The sequence below is a fragment of the Aquarana catesbeiana genome, linkage group LG09, assembly GCF_042186555.1.
Source record: "Aquarana catesbeiana isolate 2022-GZ linkage group LG09, ASM4218655v1, whole genome shotgun sequence".
In the NCBI taxonomy this organism is placed as follows: domain Eukaryota; kingdom Metazoa; phylum Chordata; class Amphibia; order Anura; family Ranidae; genus Aquarana; species Aquarana catesbeiana.
In genome coordinates, this window is record NC_133332.1 from 39,433,399 (window position 1) to 39,458,012 (window position 24,614).

At 43.0% G+C, this 24,614-nt stretch overlaps 1 protein-coding gene across 1 annotated transcript in view; it reads right to left on the reverse strand.

Annotated features, from left to right (window-relative positions):
* Positions 1-16,817: 16,817 nt before the first annotated feature.
* Positions 16,818-24,614, reverse strand: part of LOC141107531 (uncharacterized) — a 204,297-nt gene continuing 196,500 nt past the window's right edge. The window contains exon 17 of the mRNA XM_073598330.1: positions 16,818-24,027. The gene's annotated coding sequence lies outside the window, so the exon portion shown is untranslated. The remainder of the gene's footprint in view (positions 24,028-24,614) is intronic.

Below are 24,614 nucleotides of genomic sequence, written 5' to 3' on the forward strand. Positions count from 1 at the left end.
AGCAGCCGCCGGAGGTCGGAGCAGCTGGTCTCTGTGTGTGGGGGGGGGGCGGTCCGTGCCTGACGTGTTCTCCTCTGTCTCTCACCCCCCCCGAGCCTGTCTCCATCTGTTCTCCTGTTTTTATGTACACTAATGGAGTGGGGGTCTCTACTAATAGAGGGACGGTTGTCCTGGGGGGTCTGTACTAATGAAGGGGGGTTGTCCTGGGGGGGCTGTACTAATGGAGGGGGGGGTTGTCCTGGGGGTCTGTACTAATGGGGGGGTTTCTCCTGGGGGGGCTGTACTAATGGAGGGGGGGTTGTCCTGGGGGGTCTGTACTAATGGAGGGGAGGTTGTCCTGGGGGGTCTGTACTAATGGAGGGGGGGTTTGTCCTGGTGGGAGTCGGTACTAATGGAGAGGGGGTTGTCCTGGAGGGGTTTGTACTAATGGAGGGGGGTTATCCTGGGGGGGTTGTACTAATGGAGGGGGGGTTGTCCTGGGGGGGTCTGTACTAATGAAGGGAGGGGTGGTTTGTCCTGGTGAGGGTCTGTACTAATGAAGGGAGGGGGGATTGTCCTGGGGGGGTCTGTACTAATGAAGGGAGGGGGGTTTGTCCTTGGGGGGGTCTGTACTAATAAAGGGAGGGGGGTTTGTCCTGGGGGGGTCTATACTAATGAAGGGAGGGGGGTTTGTCCTGGGGGGGTCTACACCCAGGGAAGTGCACCCAGGACTCCAGAGGGAGAGGGCAGTGCTGAGGGAACACCATTAGAGAGAGAACCCCGCTGCCCTGCGTCACCAGAGGGAAAGACACACAGCCTAGCGCCATCCCTGGCGGAGAAAGGAATGGAGTCATTGCAGGAATACAGATCTGGGTGCTACCCAGCGGAGTCGCCACGGGCAATTCAGAGTGAGCTGACTCCTGATCAGAGGAACCATTGCTGTATCGCTGGGTCAGGTGAGAGGGCAGATCGGCCATTATCTACTAACGTCCATAGGAACTGCAGTCTCTGACCATCTCTTGTATTATGTCTTCAGCCTCTGACCATCTCCTGTGTCATGTGTGCAGTCTCTGACCATCTCCTGTATTATGTCTGCAGCCTCTGACCATCTCCTGTATCATGTGTGCAGTCTCTGACCATCTCTTGTATTATGTCTTCAGCCTCTGACCATCTCCTGTATCATGTGTGCAGTCTCTGACCATCTCCTGTATTATGTCTGCAGCCTCTGACCATCTCCTGTATCATGTGTGCAGTCTCTGACCATCTCCTGTATTATGTCTGCAGCCTCTGACCATCTCCTGTACTATGTCTGCAGTCTCTGACCATCTCCTGCACTATGATTGCAGTCTCTGACCATCTCCTGTATCATGTCTGCAGTCTCTGACCATCTCCTGTATTATGTCTGCAGCCTCTGACCATCTCCTGAACTATGTCTGCAGTCTCTGACCAACTCCTGTATTATGTCTGCAGCCTCTGACCATCTCCTGTATCATGTGTGCAGTCTCTGACCATCTCTTGTATTATGTCTTCAGCCTCTGACCATCTCCTGTATCATGTGTGCAGTCTCTGACCATCTCCTGTATTATGTCTGCAGCCTCTGACCATCTCCTGTATCATGTGTGCAGTCTCTGACCATCTCCTGTATTATGTCTGCAGCCTCTGACCATCTCCTGTACTATGTCTGCAGTCTCTGACCATCTCCTGCACTATGATTGCAGTCTCTGACCATCTCCTGTATCATGTCTGCAGTCTCTGACCATCTCCTGTATTATGTCTGCAGCCTCTGACCATCTCCTGAACTATGTCTGCAGTCTCTGACCAACTCCTGTATTATGTCTGCAGCCTCTGACCATCTCTTGTATCATGTCTTCAGCCTCTGACCATCTCCTGTATCATGTCTGCAGTCTCTGACCATCTCCTGTACTATGATTGCAGTCTCTGACCATCTCCTGTATCATGTCTGCAGTCTCTGACCATCTCTTGGATCATGTCTGCAGCCTCTGACCATCTCTTGGATCATGTCTGCAGCCTCTGACCATCTCCTGTACTATGTCTTCAGCCTCTGACCATCTCTTGGATCATGTCTCCAGCCTCTGACCATCTCCTGTATCATGTCTGCAGGCTCTGACCATCTCCTGTACTATGATTGCAGTCTCTGACCATCTCTTGGATCATGTCTGCAGTCTCTGACCATCTCTTGTATCATGTCTTCAGCCTCTGACCATCTCCTGTATCATGTCTGCAGTCTCTGACCATCTCCTGTATCATGTCTGCAGTCTCTGACCATCTCTTGTATTATGTCTGCAGCCTCTAACCATCTCCTGTACCATGTCTGCAGTCTCTGACCATCTCCTGTACCATGTCTGCAGTCTCTGATCATCTCCTGTACCATGTCTGCAGTCTCGGACCATCTCCTGTATTATGTATGCAGTCTCTGACCATCTCTTGTATCATGCCTGCAGTCTTTGACCGTATTATGTCTAGGGGCTCTTTCTAACAGACAGCCCTCTGTGTGTGAATCAGAGAGACTCCCCTCCAGGTCTCATTAGTGTTCTCTCTTCCTGTATTTTCTTTATTGTTAAGAGATCATGGAAGGCTCTCAAGGTAACGAAGACTTCTAAGGGGAGCATCTCTGTGTTTGAGTCGTTGCCATGGAAACATTTGTAAAGGGGTGGAGTTGGTAAGATGACCACGCCCATGTGGGGGTGCCAGAAATATTTCTGCACCCAGGCGTCTGTGACCCTAGGATCGGCCCTGGCAGCATGGCAGGTGCGGCAGGTCCGTGCCTTCTCTAATATCACTGCACTGCCCCCTCCCCACACTGTCTGTCTTATTCACACAAAACTTGAAGCCCGGCCGCTCTAGACAAAGGGCAGGACTTTTTAAGTTAAGAAGTGTGTGATTGGTTGCTAGGCAGCGGGGCGGTACCAGCAATAAATCACTCACTTTTAACGTGAAAAGTTCCGCCCATTGTCCAGAGAGGCCAGGCTCCATGTGTTGTGTGAATAAGGTAGGGTTCTTTGGGGAGGGGGGAGTGCTGTGCTGTAAAGGAGTTAGATATTGAGAGAGGACTGTGATGGGGGCTCAGTCTGTGTTTGGCTGGGTCAGTCTGTGATTTGAGGGGTCAGTCTGTGATTCGGGGGGTCAGTCTGTGATGGGGGTCTGTGATGGGGAGTCTGTGATGGGTCAGGACCAGTTTGTGATGGGGGTCGGTCTGTGATGGGGGGTCTGTGATGGGTTTGGGTCAGTCTATGATGGGGGGTCTGCTATGGGTCAGGTTAATCTGTAATAGGGGGTCTGTGATGGGGGGTCAGTCTGTAATGAGGGGTCTGTGATTTGGGGGCTCAGTCTGTTATGGGGGGGTCTGTGATGGGTCAGTCTGTAATGGGGGGTCTGTGATGGGTCAGTCTGTAATGGGGGGGTCTGTGATGGGTCAGTCTGTGATGGGGGGGTCTGTGATGGGTCAGTCTGTAATGGGGGGTCTGTGATGGGGGGTCAGTCTGTGATGAGGGGTCTGTGATTTGGGGGGGTCAGTCTGTAATGGGAGGGTCTGTGATGGGTCAGTCTCATGGGGGGTTTGTTATGAGGCAGGGAGGTATGTGATGTAAGGGGGGGGGCTAAGGACACTGATGTAAAAGGGGGTCGTGATGTAATGGGGGGACTGAGAACACTGATGTAAAAGGGGGTCTGTGATTACTGTGATGCATTACAGAGTATTTTCAGTCTGTACAATTAAAGCCAGTTATTTTCAGTGTCTTCGTGTGTGGAGATATGTTTTTAATTGATCTATTGTAGCAGTCATCGATAAAGGACGAGAATGGTGGTGTGTGTGTGTGGGGGGGCGGCATTGAAGGACCCGGCCTTGGGGCGGCAAAGGGAGTAAATCCGGGCCTGGGAGCAAGGTATGCAGTAAAGGTCCATTGTCATTGTCAGTATATATGTTTTTAGGAACAAATTGAGTCCACGCTGTTAGTTAAAAGATATGCTGTAGACAATCCACATGTTTAAACATATAGTCATGTTTCCTTAAATGTTTAATGTCAATTTAGATATATGTGTATAGATGATGGAACACCACTTTGTAACTCCACATTTGTAATTCGGTTGTAACCCCCTTTTTGGTGATCTCTGTAAACTAATGCATTGTATGTCATTTTACAGTTTTCATGGTGCAAATGGTGCTTAAAGTGTTTAAGGAGTCAAAAGATTAACCTCTGTGGTGTTCAACCTTAATGCACAACTTTGAGACAAAAGAATAAAACTACTGCACCCATCAGAAGCTCTCCTCTCATTATTTACTCAAAGCCAATGGGGCCGCTACAGTGAAAACGTGTCGCTGAGGTGGAGACTTGACGCCACATCTCTGTCATCCCCGGCTGCGTCGCTGTTTTCATCAAACGGTGAGTAAGGGCTTCCCAACGCCTCGCAAGGACACATGCGGACACCATCTTAGCAACAGAGAATAGGCCGAAAAGTAAATGCGTCACATGGACAAAATTGCTTTGAACCTCCAAACAATATTGAGGATTGGAGCACTGGGTACTATTCATTTCTGACAGAAGGAAAGGAGCTCAGCGCTCATGGGTTACTGCACACTGCTATATATTAAATGTGAGTTTTATTTGCTATTTTAATAAATTGGTTTGTAATACAGGATCACGCTATGGTCATCTCTTCTTTCCACCCTTAAACACCATTTATATTGAGCTTATACACGAGGGGCTTTGGATTGAAGGCAGCATCAGGATTTACCCAGAGGCTTACGAACTCGGCGTTGGTGGATTGATGTCTATGCTCCTTATCTAAAAGTGAGTGCATCACCTATTGGGTCTGCGTTCTCATCCACCTCCCCTCCATGCTCATTTTATGGAATTATGCTATGAATCTTTTCTGTTTCCTTTATGTTTTTACCTGCTACTGAGATCAATCAAGAGGAATCTAAACCATCATAACCAGGAGGGAATCTTTTGAACACCACACCTGTGATTTACAATTGCTGTATACTTTACGGCAGTAACGTGAGTGGCCTCAGGTGCACAGGTGTCACCACTGAAGATTTGCTGTTTTTTTCTCTTCAAGCACTCATTTATAATATTGGTGGTGGGATTCATATTTATACATCTTTTACCTCAGGCACAGATTTTCATACACTTAGCCTCGGTTCACACCAGAGGCGGCACGACTTGCAGGTCGCCTCACCGAGGCGACCTGCACACGACTGCCGGGGCGACTTGCAAGACGACTTCTGTATAGAAGTCTATGCAAGTCGCCCCCAAAGTAGTACAGGAACCTTTCTTCTATTAGAACGGTTCCATTGTACAGAATGGTAGGCGACTTGTCAGGCGGCTAGGTCGCCTGACAAGTCGCCCCCGTGTGAACCGGCTCTTACTACTTTGCATTTTTTGATACAAGACATATTGGATCACTTGTTTTTTCACGTTTTGTTTATATATTGTATCACTCAGTTGTTTTATTACACTTTTTTCACAGGATATTTATCACTTCACATATATATATATATATATATATATATATATATATATATATATATATGTTTGATATACTTCTGTATACTTTATGCGTTTATATCTTCATTAGTTTAGGTTTGTAGTTCACAAGCACTACATATATCTTTATTTATTTTACTTCACACCTTCTCTCACGTTTCACATCGCAAACACCATTGGCGTGAGCACGGGGTGTGCCGGGTGTGCCTGGGCACACCCTAATGCTCAGGCACATCCAGCAAACCGCAGGGCTATTTTTCTGGCAGTATGTGCGGGATCTCCATTTCAGCATCTCTGCTATATGACAATGGCAGTGCTGCGAATGGGACTATTTTTCATTTGGCTATGTAACTCCTGTGTGTCCAAGCCACAGGTCACGGAGTAAGCCGACAGGCGGCCGCATTTTCCGATGCTACCTCCATAGTTCCGGCTCCCTGACAGCTGAATATCACTCCGCCGCCTGCTTACACCACGGCCAGTGTCTTGAACTGACAGGAGCAAGTCGGTTTTACAGCATTGTTTTAATCATCTGAATGCGTCCTGCCACCAGGGGGGCTGCTGAAGCCCATCGCAGCCTTGTGTACATCGCCGAGAAAATGACTGGTTGCCAGGACCGATCCCGAGAGGAGAAGAGTGTAACTATCTCCTCCCTGCTCCACCTCCGAGTGCCCCGCCCCCGGCTTCCGTCCTGCAGACAATGGAACCAGCTGTGGTGAGGAGGACCCGCCGGGGACTTGGGAGATGTCACTGGTAAGTGGGGAGTGGGTGCATGGACTCAATCACATTGTGTGTGGGGCACTGGAGAGCAGCTGAGAAATAGGATCCCTGCCTGCTATGCTGGGATTTGTAGTCCCATGGAGGGGAGGACAATGCTCACACATACTGGGTGGGGGGGTTGGTGATATAAAGTAAAAGGCTCTGTGCTGTGAGGAGGCTGCTATGGCTGACCCCCTTCTAGAAATACTTATTGTCTGGAATACTGGTTTAAAGGGGAACTCTGCAGACTCTGTTGTAAAGAGAGATCTCCTTTGTGTCAGAGTCCTCCCTTACAGTATATATAAAGGAGAACACTGATGTAAGGGGTCTCTAATCACCTGAATCCCCCCTTACATCAAAGTCCCCTCTTACATTGTACAGAGAGGGGGACTCTGGGTACCCTTATATAAGAATGGATGCTGGGAACTCTGATGTAAGGGGGGACTCTGGGTACCCTTATATACGAGGGGATGCTGGGAACTCTGATGTAAGGGGACTCTGGGTACCCTTATATAAGAGGGATACTGAGAACTCTGATGTAAGGGGGGACTCTGGGTACCCTTATATAAGAGGGGATGCTGGGAACTCTGATGTAAGGGGGGACTCTGGTGATCAGAGACCCTCTTATATCGAAGTCCCCCTTTACACCAGAGTCCACAGCATTCTTTACATCAGATTTCCCAATGTGAAGGGGAACTCTGGGGACTCTGATGTAAGAGGGGCTCTCTGAAAACACTAATTTAAGGGGGGAACTGTGATATAAGATGTAATGCTATTGACTCTGGTGTAAGGTTAAATTCTGTGGACTCTTATGTAAAGGAGGACTCAGATGAGAGGGGGGCGCTGTGGAATATGTAGGGGCTCATTCACAAATGCATTGATTTCTGAAGAGCGATCTGCAAACAGATCCCTCTTCAGAGAGCATTCAAGAGGCGGTGAGGAGGAGTTGTATCACCTCCACACCACCTGCTTTAACCCTTTGTACTCCACACTGCACATGGTTGTGGGCCGCTTGCAGGGTAACGCCTTTCACTTGAATGGGTCATGGTCAGTGGGTGCTACACCTGCTAAAAGCAACAGGGTATAATTGCAGGTGTGGCACATGAACATGCCCAGTCGCTGCCTCTACAGCTAAAAAGGTTGTAGCGGTTTGAGCTTTGGGGTGCACACCCTAATGCAATAGGCTGTGCACACCAGTGTCAGAGATTATACACCAAAAATGCCTCGGATTGTGCATATTTAGAAAAGGTTCACCTCATTACTATTTGTATACTGCTTGTAATAATATATTAGAGAAATGTTTCCTTTAAGAGGAGTTCCACCCGGGGGGGGCCGTCAAAAAAAAAAAAAAATTAAAAGCAGCTACAAATACTGCAGCTGCTGACTTTGAAATGGACACTTACCTGTCCCTGGGTCCAGCGATGCGGGGGATTGAAGCCCCGCTCGTCCCCCCCCTCCACTTGTCGGCGCCGGCATTTCAACTGTGGGCGCCGGGCTGTGGCTTCACAGCCTGGCACCCACCGCGCATGCACGAGCGGTGCCGCGCGCCGTGATTGGCCGCTCAATCACCTGGGACCTGTAATGGGTCCCAGATGATTGACAGGAGGGAGGGAGCAGAGCGGAGCCCTTCCTGTGCCTGGGGGGGAAGTGATGTCACCAGCCCAGGCAAAGGAAGAGGCAGACTACGAGGGACCACCTAGCAACAGGCATTTAGAGGTAAGTGAAAAAAAAAATATCCAAATGTTTTTTTGTTTTTGTTTTTTAGAATTTTTACAGGTATTTTTGTTTTTTGGGTGGAACCCCACTTTTAGGCAATCAAAGATGTGCAAGAGAGATTCCCTTTTTTAACCTTGCACAAGTTATAGAAAATTCTGTTCTCCCCTATTTAAAGCAATGTGGTCAGGGCCAACTTTAATATTGATTGGACCCTGGGCAAACATTTTCTTGCCCCCCCCCATGCAATTTCACTCTCCACCTGTCTGCACACCATGGACTGGGGAGGTGAGGGGACCCATCAATAGACAGAAAACTCCTAGGGATCCTAGAACTCCTGGGATCAGTGGCAGTGCTGGAGGGCAGGGAGGGTGTGATCAATGGCAATGCTGATTTTTTTACCAACTACCAATATAAAGAGGATTTTTAACACTGGCCACCAATGTAATAGGGGTTTACACTGACCACTAATGTAATAGGGGTTTACACTGACCACTAATGTGATAGGGATTTACACTGACCACTAATGTAATAGGGGTTTACACTGACCACTAATGTGATAGGGATTTACACTGACCACTAATGTAATAGGGGTTTACACTGACCATTAATGTAATAGGGGTTTACACTGACCACTAATGTAATAGGGGTTTACACTGACCACTAATGTAATAGGGGTTTACACTGACCACTAATGTAATAGGGGTTTACACTGACCACTAATGTAATATAAGCATTCACGGTAACCACCAATGTATGGAGGGGACCTTCACATTGGCCACTAGTGTGAATAAAAGGATTGTACACCAAGCTCCAATGTAGTTAGAAGATTTAAAATGACCACCAATGTAAAGGGGATTTACAGTGACAACTAAGGTATAGAAGCATTCACAAAACACAAATGTAAGGAGGAATTTACCCACTAATGTAAGGGGGATCTTCACACTGGCCACTAGTGTGAATGAAAGGATTCTACACCAAGCCCCAATGTAATGAGAAGATTTACACTGACCACCAATATAACTGAGACATTTAGCCTGCGTTCACATTTGTGTGTCGGGAACACATGCACAATCTCTTTCCTGACACCACGGAATCATGCTGCCCTTTAGCAGATACACAGCAGTGCCATTAATTGTTAATGACACCCTCACGCATCTGCTGACGTGCCTTGCAACCGTGTGATTTTGAAAAAGCGTTAGGGACTTTCTACTGCATTTAGAGAGCATAGAGCAGCCTAATGAAATATTTGGGCTGCCCTACACGTGACCTACATCTTTATCCACCCTGTCAGTACCCAAACTGTAATTTCTTCTCTGCCTATCCCTGCACAACCCACACTACCCTCCCCCCATTAATTTGCTTAACTTTGCAGAACAGGCTGATGTTAGGCTAAATGACCACAGTTGCAGGCAGGACTTTCAAGCCTGCCCCTTTATCTCTCCAGTGGGAAGCATTCAGAATAGGTGATGGTGGATATGACCTCAGGGGGGCATGATATACATATGAATGCAAACTTTATTTGCATATAAATGCTGCCGCACTGCAGCTATTTACGTATGAATGCAGCCGCTATTTACATGTAAACACAGGTGAGTCATCTGTACACAATAGGGCAGAGCTGGGCAGCATTAGTAGGCACACTTCACACTGAGATATCGGGACACAACACAGGACTAAAACTTCAAGGGACAAGGGAATTTAAACCGGGATAGTTAGCAACTATGAGGTAGCTGCTTTGGACCCCACAACAATGACAGGGCCCAGGGCAGCTGACCCTTTTGCCCTGCCTTAAAGACGGCCCCGAATATGGTTGTGAGCCAGATAAAATGGCCAAGTAGCTCAAGTGCTTCAATAGCTTAAGATCTATTTCTACCCTAAACAGCTATGATAATTGAATAACTTCAACAGAAAGTTTGGCAGTTTTTGCATAAGAAAGCTGTTGAAATTGCCTGAAAATCGCCATGGCCATTGATATTAATTTTTTTTTGTTAACTGCAGTTAAGAGAAGTTCACTTTTGTAAGAAAACAAATGTAACCACTTCACCCGGGTCACCGTCATATGACGTCGGTGACTTGAAGTGGCTATAATCTGAATGATGCCTAGAGCTGCAGGCATCATCCAGATATCTTTGTTTTCAGCAGGCAATTCCCTGCACAGTAAAACAATCATAATGTCCCCTCCCGCTGCCCTCCAGTGCTTCTCCGGTCTCACACCAGATGGTCTCTGGCCATCTTTATGACCCTCGGAGGCCAGAAGCGACGTCATGATATCACTTCTGGTGCCAACATAGGTATCACCGCAAGCAATATTTCTAGCACCAGGCTTCCTCTGTATCTCTAAACTGGTAAGCTGTAAACATTTCTAAAGCGTAGCCTATGGAGATTTTGAATTACCGAAGTTTGGCGCCTTTCCACGAGTGTGCGCAATTTTAAAGCATGACATGTTAGGTATCTATTTACTCGGCGTAACAAATCATCTTTCACATTATACAAAATTTGGGTAAATATTGTGTTTTGTTTCTTTTTAATTCATGAAAGTGTTTTTTTTTTCCAAAATTGCATTGAAAAATTGCTGCACAAATACTGTGTGACATAAAAAGTTGCAACAACCGACCATTTTATTCCCTAGTGTCTTTGTTAAAAATATATATATAATGTTTGGGGGTCCTGAGTAATTTTCTAGCAAAAAAATTATTTTTACATGTAGGAGAGAAGTGTCAGAATTGGCTTGGGAGGCAAGTGGTTAAACAAACATTATTTTGCAGGGGCCTGCAGAGCATTTCACCCACAATCAGCAGATCATGAACACAGTGTCAGGCTGACTCTCAGTAGAGCTGTGTGCCCATACCTCGCATATGGGCAGAGTTACTGAAGAACCGGAGGAATCAATGAACTACAAGAGCATTCACCAGCGCCCTTGAAGTTCTTTATCCCTTTCATGACTAAGCCTATTTTTGAAATTTGGTGTTTACAAGTTAAAATCCATATTTTTTGCTAGAAAATTACTTAGAGCCCCCAAACATTATATATATTTTTTTAGCAGAGAATCTAGAGAATAAAATGGAGATTGTTGCAATATTTTATATCACACGGTATTTGTGCAGCGGTGTTTTAAACGCAAATTTTTGGAAAAGGGACACTTCCACAAATTTTAAAAAATCCAAACAGTAAAGTTACCCCAATTTTTTTGTATAATGTGAAAGATGATGTTACGCCGAGTAAATACATACCAAACATGTCATGCTTTATAATTGCACGCACTCGTGGAATGGCGACAAACTATGGCAGCTATGAATTTCCATAGGCGACGCTTTAAATTTTTTTTACAGTTACCAGGATAGAGTTACAGAGGAGGTCTAGGGCTAGAATTATTGCTCTCGCTCTGACGATTGCGGCGATACCTCACATGTGTGATTTGAACACCGTTTACATATGCGTGCGTGACTTCCGTATGCATTTTCTTCGCTGCGCGAGCTCGCAGGGACCGGGGCGCTTTAAACATTTTTTTTTTATTATTTATTTTTATACTTAAAAATTGTGTTTAAAAAAAAATGTTTTTTTTTTACTTTTATTGCTGTCACAAGGAATGTAAACATCCCTTGTGACAGTAATAGGCGGTGACAGGTACTCTTTATGGAGGGATCGGGGGTCTAAAAGACCCCCGATCCCTCCTCTGCACTTCAAAGTATTCAGATCGCCGAAAACGGCGATTCTGAATACTGTGTATTTTTTAAAATTCGGCGCCATTGGCAGCCGAGTAAACGGGAAGTGACGTCATGACGTCGCTTCCGCGTTTACATTGAGAAGGCTGGAAGAAGAAAAGAAGAAGATGAAGAAGATGAAGAGAAGAGTGGGAGCCTCCCCCATGCCATGGGTGCGGAGCGGCCCGAGGAGAAGAGGATAGAAGATGTCGCGGAGGAGATGCTGGACGAGAACGCCGGAGGAAGAACCAGAAGAGCCAGAAGAACCAGAAGAAGAAGATGAAGGAAGAAAGAAGAAGCATTTAAATAAAGGAATTGTCAAAAACTGTCTCTTGTAATTTTTAACATTTTTGACAGTTTTTTAGTAAAATGGTAGGGGTACTTTTGTACCCCCTTACCATTTCATACAGGGGGGGCCGGGATCTGGGGGTCCCCTTGTTAAAGGGGGCTTCCAGATTCCGATAAGCCCCCCGCCCGCAGACCCCCACAACCACCAGCCAGGATTGTGGGGATGAGGCCCTTGTCCTCATCAACATGGGGACAAGGTGTTTTGGGGGGCTACCCCAAAGCACCCTCCCAATGTTGAGGGCATGTGGCCTGGTACGGTTCAGGAGGGGGGGCGCTCTCTCGCCCCCCCTCTTTTTTTGCGGCCTGCCAGGTTGCGTGCTCGGATAAGGGTCTGGTATGGATTTTTGGGGGGACCCCATGCCGTTTTTTTTTTGGCGCAGGGTTCCCCTTAAAATCCATACCAGACCTGAAGGGTCTGGTATGGAATTTAGGGGGACCCCCACATCATTTTTTTTAAATTTTGGCCGGGGTTCCCCTTAATATCTATCCATACCAGACCTGTAGGGCCTGGTATGGAATTTAGGGGGACCCCCACATCATTTTTTTTAAATTTTGGTTCGGGGTTCCCCTGTGGGGAATTTCCATGCCGTTTTTATCAATGAACTTCTATGTGTATTGTCGGACCGGCAATGCAATAGCCGCGAGTAGTTTTAAATGGCTTTTTTCCTTCGAAATGTCATTTTGCTGTCAGACTGTTCTAAACACGGGAAACATGCGCCCCTTTACAGGCATACTATAGACACCCCCCAGCTACGAAATTTAAAGGGATAGTGCACTTTTATTGTTTGAATTTAAGCATTATTAAAATCACTGCTCCTGAAAAAACAGCAGTTTTTAAAACTTTTTTTGCATTGATCCATTTCCCCTGGGGCAGGACCCGGGTCCCCAAACACTTTTTATGACAATAACTTGCATATAAGCCTTTAAAATTAGCACTTTCGATTATTCATGTTCGTGTCCCATAGACTTTAACGGTGTTCGCGTGTTCGAACAAAATTTTTTCCTGTTCGCATGTTCTGGTGCGAACTGAACAGGGGGGTGTTCGGCTCATCCCTAGTCAATATATGATTATTGAGGATCCGTGAGTGATCGTAATTCTTCCCCAAGCATTATTGTAGAAGCCCCTTGTGTGTCTGATGCTCCCTGTACTTTGACTCTCACCACCTTTGGATTCTTCTAGTCTGATCTTCCTGCTTGTTTAACTGTCTGCTGTATGACTCTCATCCTCTCCTCTCATTACTGTTCCCTTTGGAAGCAGGCATGTACTGGCCATCGGGACTACCGGGAGATTCCCGGTGGGCCGGTGGCTCAGTGGGCCCATCAGATGCGGTCCTGGAGCCGCTCCTCTCTGACAGTGAGTGATCGCAATTTCACTCCTGTCAGGAGGAGCAACTTCCGTCATATGCTGGAGAGAGCATTAGGCATTATGCTCCCTCCAGCCTGCAGGGGGAGATAGACCAACGGCAGACTTTCCTTCCTCTCTCCCCTATCACTTGTTATCACATGACTGGAGAGAGGAACGAGAAGCTGCCTTCAAAACGGTGAGTAGTACATGTGGGAGGGGGAGGACACTCTGATGTGAAGGGCTGCTGATGGGGACTCTCTGATGGGGACTGTGATGTGAATTGGGCTGCTGGTGGGGACTGTGATGTGAAGGGATCTGCTGATATACATGCACACACATGTATATTATATACATGTGTATGTCCGCCCAAGCGTATGACTTTCTTTACTTTGCTGCTATGGGCTCTAGCCCCAGATCTTTTGTAGACCTACCAACGCCCCTGCATATTGGCCTAAACTGAGGAAAAAAATTGTTCTTTTATATATTTTTGGTGATATTTATTATAGCAAAAAAGTAAAAAAGAATGCGTTTTTTTCAAAATTGTCGCTTATTTTTTGCTTATAGCACAAAAAATAAAAACCGCAGAGGCGATCAAATACCACCAAAAGAAATCTCTATTTGAGGGAAAAAAAGGACACAATTTTTTTTGTGTACAGCATTGCATGACCGCCCAATTAGCAGTTAAAGCAACGCAGTGCCAAATTGTAAAAAGTGTTCTGGTCAGGAAGGGGGTAAATTCTTCTAGGGCTGAAGTGGTTAAGGGGGTGCGCTACAGATGTTTTTTAAACAAGACTAAGAATGAGGTTCAGGTTCAATGTCAGCCCTAGCCAATACATTGATAACTCCACTGACACTCTCCCAGGAAACCCACTGAAGAGGATGACTGCTACTGAAAATCCTGGCGAATCCTGATAAGTTCACAGGGACAGGGCCGTCTTTAAGGCAGGGCAAAAGGGGCAGCTGCCCTGGGCCCTGTCATTGTTGTGGGGCCCAAAGCAGCTGGCTCATACTGACAAACTATCCTGGTTTAAATTCCCCCGTCACTTAAAGTTTTAGTCCTGTGCTGTGTCCCGATATCTCAGTGTGAAGTGCTGCTACTAATTCTGCCCAGCTCTGCCCTATTGTTGTGTACAGATGACTCACCTGCAGACACTGTGTTTATATATACAGTAAATAACCGGCATTGATATGTAAATATCCGCAGCCGGCGGCATTGATATGTAAATAAAGGCGGCATTCATATGTATATCATACCTCCCTGAGGTCATATCCACCATCACCTATACTAAATGCTGCCCACTGGGGAGACAAAGGGGCATGCTTGAAAGTCCTACCTGCAACTGTGGTCTGCAACTGTGGTCATTAAGCCTAACATCAGCCTGTTCTGCAACGGCAAGCAAATTGGTGGGGGGGGGGGTAGTTTGGGGTGTGCAGAGGTAGGCAGAGAAGGAATTACAGTTTGGGTGCACAGGTGAGCAAGGAGGGGATGTATAGAGGTAAGGAAGGTGGGTGCAAAGATAAACATAGGAGGCAGGTAGAGTTAAAGGGGTGGAGGGTTTGAGTGGAGAGAATGGGGGAGGTTTGGGGTGCGGGAGTTTTAGGTGTACTGACAGGGTGGATAAAAATGTAGGTAATGTGTAGGGCAGCCCATTAATTTCAATGGGCTGCTCTATTCGCTAGAAATGCAGAAGAAAATCCCTAACGCTTTTTCAAAATCACATGGTGCCATAGCACATGTCAGCAGATGCATTAACAATTGATGGCACTGCTGTGTATCTGCTAAAGGGCAGTACGTTTCTGTGGTGTCAGGAAAGCGATTTTGTACGCTTTCCCGACACACAAATGTGAATGCAGGCTAAATGTCTCAGTTACATAGGTGGTCAGTGTAAATCTTCTCATTACATTGGGGCTTGGTGTAGAATCCTTTCATTCACACTAGTGGCCAGTGTGAATGTCCTCCTTACATTGGTGGTCAGCGTAAATCCCTCCTTACATTGGTGTTTACTGTGAATGCTTATATTACATTAGTGGTCAGTGTAAACCCCTATTTTATTGGTGGCCAGTGTTGAAACCACTCTTTATATTGGTAGTCGGTAATAAAATCAGCTTTCCTATTGATCACACCCTTCGCCCCCCCCCAGCCCTGCCACTGATCCCAGGAGTTCTAGGATCCCTAGGAGTTTTCTGTCTATTAATGGGCCACCACACCTCCCCAGTCCATGGTATGCAGGCAGTGAGGAGATAATGTCCTGTAACCACTAGCGACCATACAGTAATGAAGTGCAGTAATCTCTTGCACCCAATCAATAAGCAGAAATAATGTGCTGCAACCTCTAGCAACTAATCAGTGAGCCGTAATGTGTGCTGTAACCTCTAGCAACCAGTCAGTAAGCGGTAATGATATGATGTAACCTCTGGCAACCAATCGCAATCGCTGTCTGATCTGTATCAGTAAACTGATTTTGAGTCTAGCTGCTATTTATTGTGTATATATATATCAGAGCAGGTGGAGAGCGAAATTGCATTGGGGGGGGCCCAAGAAAATGTTTGCCCAGGGTCCAATCAATATTAAAGACGGCCCTGCACAGGGACCACAAATCTTGAATCCATCTGCAGATATTCGTCTGGAATATTTTTTTTTAAACCATAATGCATTGCATGGTTTTTAAACTATGGCCAACAGACTTACAAGGGATTGGATATGCCAAACCCCATACTATAAAGATGAGGGGAGGGGCACAGGGCAAAGTATCACTGTATTAGTAGGTAGGAAAAGGATAGGAAAAGGTGACAAAGTGCATAGGGATATAGGCAATGATAGTGATAGATAGTGATAGAGATTAGGCTTTGTTAGGACACTGTACTTGACATGTGACCATGTGTTTCTAATAAACTGCACTTAGATTTTAGTGTGGTATTGCCTGTGTAGTTCTTATAGTTAAATAGTTGATGGGGTTAAATAAAGACAGCAGTCCATCCAGTTCAACCTGTGCGGGAGTGTGTGTACATGTAAAAAAGAAAAAAACCTCATAATCCTGTGTTCTCTCTGTTCACTAAAATGACTATCCATTAGTTTTTTTTAAACTATCAATACTTTCCGCTGACACCACCGATTGTGGAAGAGAGTTCCACAATCCTTACCACTCTGACAGTGAAAACCCCCCTATGCAGCTTAATGTTAAACTAATTCTCCAACTTCATTGAGTGGCCATGTGTCCTCTTACACTCCTTGAGACTAAATAGTGTATTCCCTATGCTAGAATCACCATTAAGATATCTTTATATTGGTATCATATCCTCTAAAGCGTCTCTTCTCCAAGGAGAATATATGTGGTCACACTAGTACTACAAAATACTAGCATTTGATATTCTTACATAGATTTGGAAAACATACACATATAACCCTGTATTACACTACCCACATGGGGTCGCCCAACACACAAGAGACTTAAAAGGAAACTATAATGGTTTTAAGTCAATTTTTATTTATTTTTTATTCTTTATCTTCTATAGAAAGCACAAACATCTCAATTACAAAATGGAATGTGAGATACAGAAATCATATATCATTTCAATGTATATAGTGCATGGAAAGAGATACACACAACAAGATCACAGCTCAGGTCACGGGACAGGGCCATCTCCAATTCTGTCTAGAGTAGGTTGGTTCTGATTTGATGAGGGAAAGGAGGTAGGATGGAGGGAGGGAAGATAGTAAGGAGTGAGGTGGAATAAGTGGGGATAGTATGGGAAGAAAGAACAGGGGTACATGAAAAAGGGGCAGGACGGAGAGAGAGAACCATGAAGAAGGGAAAGAAGAGGTTGAGGAAGAGTGGATGTGGAGAGAAGGTGGAGTATAGAATGGTATGAGGAGAGGTAGAGAGGGTTACGTTGTTTCTGTTCATCAGCGTTTCCAGTAAAACCAGGTTTTCTGATATGTTCTCACTGGTGTTGTAGGGCAAGTAATAGGTCTTCCATGGATCTTGGTTCTTTAATATCTACATGAAGATGGAAGTGTGGTTGAGGAGTTTATCCCACCACTTCAAAGGTATACAAGGTTTAGCTGTTATATGAAGATGTAGCAGCACATATGTTTGGTATGCATTAATAGGCATACAATTGTTATGGATCAGGAAGAAGGTGGGTTCCATCAGGATGGAGTGGTCAATGAACTTTTAAGAAATTTCTCAAGAAGTTTAGCAATATGAGGCATACCCAGAATAAATGAAGTAGTGATAATTTCTCCTTTCAACATTGCCAGGGTGTTGGGACTGATTTTATAACTGAAGAGTGATAGAGTTTTATAGTACGGTAAGTTTGTTAGATTTTGGTGCAGATTAAAGCTTTAAATGAAAAGTGTAAGATCTTTTGATAAGGTTAGGAGGAGAATTTCAAATGGAAGGCAGATTCCCAGCTGCTGATAAAAGGGACCTCCTAATCTAGGCCTGGCTTGTTGAGATACAGATTTAGGAGAAAATGCTGTAGTGGACCAGTATTTGAGCATAAGGCCTTAAAGTTTGTCTATGGACAGATAAACTCTGAAGGAGTGGGGAAATGGCAAGGTAGTGGCAAAGCTGACGAATTCTAAGTGGAAAGGGTCATTTGGAGAAGTGAGGAAGGCAAATAAGGGCCATTGACCCATTAGTTAAAAAAGAGAGGCCTCAGAGTTCATTTGTTAGTCATTTTGATTAAGGGAGGTCTGTATCAAGGGATAGATTGAGATTGTCCAGTATTAGAGAAAAGGAAGTTAGGGCAGTCGATAGGTTGTGTTTTTGTATGGGGTTTGGTGTGGTTGAACCAGGTGCGTCAACTTTAGGAAGGCAAGTGAGGGCCTTTCACCCTCAGTAAAAAAAGGTGGGGGTGCTTAAAGGGGTTCATTTTCTAGTAGTTTCCATTGAAGAAGATTTCTGGGCAAAATTTGTATTTTCCCATGCAGGAGGGCTGTGCTCACATTGCATAGGTTACTGCTCCTTTTTGTCTACGGGATTTCGGAGCAGAGACATACTTACCTAATCTGCTGATCCTCCAAGCGTAAGATCGGTCCCCATCGCTGCTGCCCTCACATGCTAGCGTTCTTGTGATTAGACTGTTTCTGATGTCATCATGCCCATAAACTGGCTTTGGACATGAGTACGACAGGAACAGTCCACCACAGGACATGAGGAAGCACGTTTTTCCTGAGAATCGAAGGATCGGGTAAGCATAGCTTTTCCTTGCACCCCTGGATGCAGTTAACCTATGCATGGCAGAATAAAAAATTTTTATGCAAAAATGGCACAGAGCGACCCAAGAATTGTTATTGGGTGGCCAGCGCCAGACAGAAGTACATGTAACTGGCAGAGGCACACTTACCATGTGCTACTGCCAGGCGTCAGCCCAGACACCCCTAGTGATTAAGCCGCATCGGCCTGACACCCCTAAGTGGCGCCATGCTAAAACCCACCCAATGTGTGGCACCCGGGGCGAACCGTGCCAGCCCTCCCCCCTCCTGTTAGTACGCCACTGACCAATAACACTATTTAAGAGAATTATTTTTTTTGGAAGATATCATTTGATGAACATTTGTGCAACTTTCCAAGGAAAAATTAAACTGGAGACTTTTATCCTTTAATTCTGCTTTGATTCCCTGCTTGCTGGCAATATATTGTTTGGGGGTAATTAAATGTTCAGTCTATAGTGGGTGTTTCATTGAATATATGAAAAATAGAAATATTGGTTTGGTCGAGGTATAAAACAAAGGTTGACACATGCAGCAAAACACTTTTAGCTAAACTCCAGCCAGATTTAATAAACATCTATCACTGAATCACAAGGATGGCTAAAAACCATATCAGATCCTTTTGGAGGTAAACTAATAGACATATAATTTTCAGAATGTAAAACAGTGCTTGTTCATAAACCTTTAACAGAAATCCACAGACTTCAAAATACATAAACCACAAAAAAATAAATAAAGTTTATTAAAAGTTTGGCTTTTCATGTGTTCATTGTGATCTTAAAATGTTACTAAACGCAGGACCATATCTGGTCTCCCACAGTACACAGAACATGGAAATGCAATTATTGTTGTAAATATAAACTGTGAAATACCTTTTCTCATCAGCAGTATGTAACAGTCTTGTGAGTTCTATTGGTGTCTGGTTAAAGCTTGTAGGAGGAGTTTTTACTCTGACTTTCCTTTGAGGCTGCAGGACCCCTGACCCTCTGCCTGGACAGTGCTGACTGGCCCTATCTGATCACATGCACCCTCCCAAGAGAAAAAAAAACTCTCTAGCAATACACACTAAACTGATGTGCAGAGTGCCCCCCCCCCCCCCCCCCAAGGCTCTGTACTATCAGCAGATAGATTGGGGGCAGTAAAAGAAGGGGAGGATCAGAGAAAACAGGATCAAACAGCCTTTTTACACAATGCGGATGAGTAACCCCTTAGGTTCCATAGTGAGTATAACAAGCATGCTTTACTGCATATACAGACTGATTTTACTGTTGTGGCTTTAGTAATACTTTAAATGCATGTTCTCATGACCAGGGCTATCCTAATTCTCTTTTATTGAATTGTATTATAAATGTACTGCCTCCCTTTACAAAGCAAAGTGCTCCACGTACTGTTGGGGCAATACAAATCCTGTATAATAAAAATAATAAATTCCAAAAAACAACAATCTACAACAGTGGACACAACTCACCAGAGGCGATTGACCTTTTAATTACAGAGGGTCACAAAAGTGCGGAATCCTTATATTTACGATCCAGATAAGCACTGTTTTATATTCTGAAATTTGATTTAAGGGATATTGTGTTTACCCTAAAACATCAGTTACTTCACGTTATTATATTCTGCATGCATGTCTATTTTTATTTATCACTTACATTCCGGACAGTTCAGTTTGTCGTTTTTCGTTTTTCTAATTTGCATATATATATATATCAACCATATATTTTGTTGTCCAACCAACATGTGCATATTGTAAATAAATAAATATTATAAAAATATAATATATTATAAATATATACAAAATAAATAAAAAATAAATACTAAATAAATAAATATTTCCTACATATATAAAAAATGATCCAGAGGAAGGCGAAAAAACCCTTATAAAGCCCAATCCAGTTTTCCTTAATAAGGGAAAAATTCCTCCCTGACTCCTAAAAGGCAGTCGGATAATTCCCAGGATCAATATGCTGCAGTAGCCAAGGCCAAATCCCCCAAAAAGTTCTCATTATTACTAGGTGCCAATGCGATGTGCATACTTCAGCACAACATATAAATAAATACATTCAAACATACATAAATAAAACTTTCTTACATATATACAGACAAACCAAAATGATCCAGAGGACGGTAAAAAAACCTTTAGAAAGCCCAATCCAGTTTTCCTTGATAAGGGAAGAATTCCTCCCCGACTCCTAAAAGGCAGTCGGTATTCCCAGGATCAATATGCTTCAGTAGCCAAGCGCAAAACCCCCAAAACATTCTCACTAGTTACTAGTTGGCAATGTGGTATGCACACTTTAGCGAATCATATAAATAAATAAGTACATAAACCAATACAGTACATACAGACATACATACAACATACATAAATATATAAAACTTTCTTACATATATACACAAACAAATATGATCCAGAGGAAGGCGAAAAAACCCATATAAAGTCCAGTCCAGTTTTCCTTAATAAGGGAAAAATTCCTCCCTGACTCCTAAAAGGCAGTCGGATAATTCCCAGGATCAATATGTTGCAGTAGTCAAGGGCAAAACCCCCAGAAAGTTCTCATTATTTACTAGGTGCCAATGCGGTGTGCATACATTAGCACATTATATAAATCAATGCATTCAAATATACATACATAAAAAGCTTTCTTACATCTATATGTACAAACCAAAATGATCCAGAGGAAGGCGAAAAAACCCTTATAAAGTCCAGTCCAGTTTTCCTTAATAAGGGAAAAATTCCTCCCTGACTCCTAAAAAGCAGTCGGATAATTCCCAGGATCTATATGCTTCAGTAGCCAAGGGCAAAACCACCAAAACGTTCTCATTAATTACTATGTGCCAATGTGGTATGTATTCTTTAACACATCATATAAATAAATAATAAATAAACAAATACGTACATACAATGTACATAAATACATACATAAAAAAACACTTTCTTATATATATATATGTACAAGTAAAAATAATCCAGAGGAAGGCAAAAAAACCCTTATAAAGCCCAGTCCAGTTTTTCTTAATAAGAGAAAAAATCCTTCCTGTCTGCTAAAAGGCAGTCGGATAACTCCCAGGATCAATATGCTGCAGTAGCCAAGAACAAACCCCCCCATAAAAGGTCTCATTTAGTACTAGCTGCCAATGAGGTATTTACTGGTGGATAGTACATTTGTTGTTATTGCTCATTGATCTTTAAGGGCTCATTTACACAGGCTTTAAAACACAAACGCAAGTCAAATACAGTGTTTAAAGTGCTCGAGTTGTTTTGATTTGCTTTTGAGTTGCTCAAGGAGTTGGATCAAGCCTCTTGTGCATTCAAGCTGACTTCAATTGGATGGAAATGATGCTCATTTGCAAAGAATGCTCTTCTGTAAATGTTATAAATCTGACCAAAACTGTGAATAGAAGTTACATATTTTCATGAAGGCAGCAGGCCTTCAAAAAAAAAAAAAGCTGTATCTCTTATTTCTGTTTGTACAAATTATGTACGTGACATAGCGGGGATGCTAGAAACTTTCTAGAGGCACAGCTCAGGCTGGTACCTTAGGCTGCAAGGATATTGGGAGTAGATATGTGTGGCTGATTTCGTTCCGAATTGGAATTGTGACAAATTTTTTGTTATTCTGCAATTCGGATGTATCCAAATTTCCGAATTACAATAAAAATGAATTTAAACGAATCCGAACTAACAAAACAAAATTTCTAATGAAATTCTAATTTGAATCGTTTTCGAATCGAATTCCAAATTCCAAAGTGAATAAAATAGAATAGAAAATAAAGGAATAGAATAAAAAAATAGAGCAGAACACAAAAGAATAGAATTTAATAGAGTAAAACAGAATAAAATACAAAATAAAAGAATAGAAAAAATAGAAGAGAAAAAAATAGAAGAGAAAATAAAAGGATAGAATAGAAAATAAAAGAATAGAGTAAAACAGAACAAAATAGAATAGAAAATAAAAGAACAGAATAAAATAGAATAACAATTAAAGACATAGAATAGAATAAAAAATAGAATTCAACAGAATAAAATAGAAAGAATATAACCATCTTCTGAAATTCAAATTTCAAATAGAATAAGTTTGAATACATTAGTAAATAGAATACAATAGAAAAAATATAACCTTCCAAAATTTGAATTTCGAATAGAATAAATTCAAATTTGAATAGAAAAGAATATAATAGCAAAGAATAGAATAGAATTAAAAAAATAGAATAAAACAGAAAGAATATAACCATCTTCCAAAATTCTAATTTCAAATAGAATGAATTCAAATTCAATAGAGAAGAAAAGAATATAAAAGAATAGCATAGAAAATAAAATAATAGAACAGAAAAGAATAGAATAGAACAAACAATATAAAATAATAGAATAGAATAGAAGAAATCACAATATAACCGTTTTCCAAAAGTCAAATAGCATAAATTCAAATAGAATAGAAAAGAATAGAACAGAATAGAAAATAAAAGACTACAATAGAAAAAAAAACAATAGAATGAATATAAGCATCTTCTAAAATTCAAATTTCGAATAGAATACATTTGATTTTCAATGGAATTCAATTCAAATGCAATTCGGATGAAATTTGATTTAATTGGCTTCTGTCTAAATTGGCCATAGTATGTGTATGTATGAATGTGAGTTGGGGACCCTTAGATTATAAGCTCCTTGAGGGCAGGGACTGATGTGAATGAAAAATAAATATTTTGTAAAGTGTTGCGTAAATTAACGCCGCTATAAAAGTACCTGTAATAAATAAATCAAATATGCTGGGATTTTTGTGATTGGGTTATAAGTCTACTACCATTTCCACAAAGAGGTACAAAAAAAACTTGACTGTTTTGACTTGTGAGTTTCATGCCTCCAAGGCCTAAATGACCTAAGACTGAAATGAGGTGAAGTGTGGTAAAGTGAATCTATGTTCAGTTTGGTGTTGGGGCAGAAGTAGTAGGGTGGTAGAATCATGTCTCAACTGTGTGTTTTTACCACCCCACAACTGCAAGTGTAAAGTAAGCCTACACCCTTTTTCTTCCTGTTTGAGATCATGTGTTTTTGTCTTCATTTTTTTGAGATCATGTGTTTTTGTCTTCATTTTTTTCAGATCATGTGTTTTTGTAAAAAAATGCATTTTTGTGTTGGTTTTCTTGTAGCTGGTGAAGCTTCTGTATTTTCTACATGATAAAAGTCCTTTGCAGACTGATCATGTGGGTCCTTCTGGGTCATGTTTGTTCTATGTAGAGCACTAGCACAATATCTTACACACTGTTCTGATGCTTTCAGTTTCAAACCTCAGGCCAAATTGAAACATAGAACTCCTTATTTCCATCACTGTTTTCCAGAAAGAGTTTAAAAAAGGAATAGATCTCATAGCTCCTGAATGAACATTTAGAATGACATTGCACTGAGCTCTCAGAAAAGCCTCTCCATGGTCGTGTGCCATCAAGCCTCCATTTCTTTCTCTAGAAAAAAAGAAAAGACTGTTGTGACAGCAGTAGGAAATTCAACATTTCTGGGTGGGACGGCTAAGTGTATGCCCATCTGCTTCCAGCTGGAAGATATCAAGTCAGAGACCTTGCATCAGTTACATGTTTTGTCTTCTATGTGCCATCATAGTTGTAAGGGTTTTTAATATGTTGGGTTGCTGTGGTTGTTGTTCATAATATAAACTAAGGGGTCTATTGCCATGTGGATGTCTTCAGCATTTGCACAGGCATAACGAAGGATCATCGTATTATTTGTAATATGATTATATCCTATGATCATCAGCTCCATCTAGTGACTATAATTCTATATTTTTCTGAAATAGCTCTTTAAAAAAAATATACTGCATTATGCCTACTAGATGGAGTGGATGATCTTAGGAGATACCCATATTACAAACATGGCAAATATTTATACACAGAACCCTTAAAGCATGGGAGCTCAACCTGTGGCACTCCAGCTGTTGCGAAACTACAAATCTCATGAGGCATTACAAGGCTGACAGGTACAAGTGTGACTCCCAAAGGCAGAGGCATGATGGGACTTGTAGTTTCGCAACAGCTTT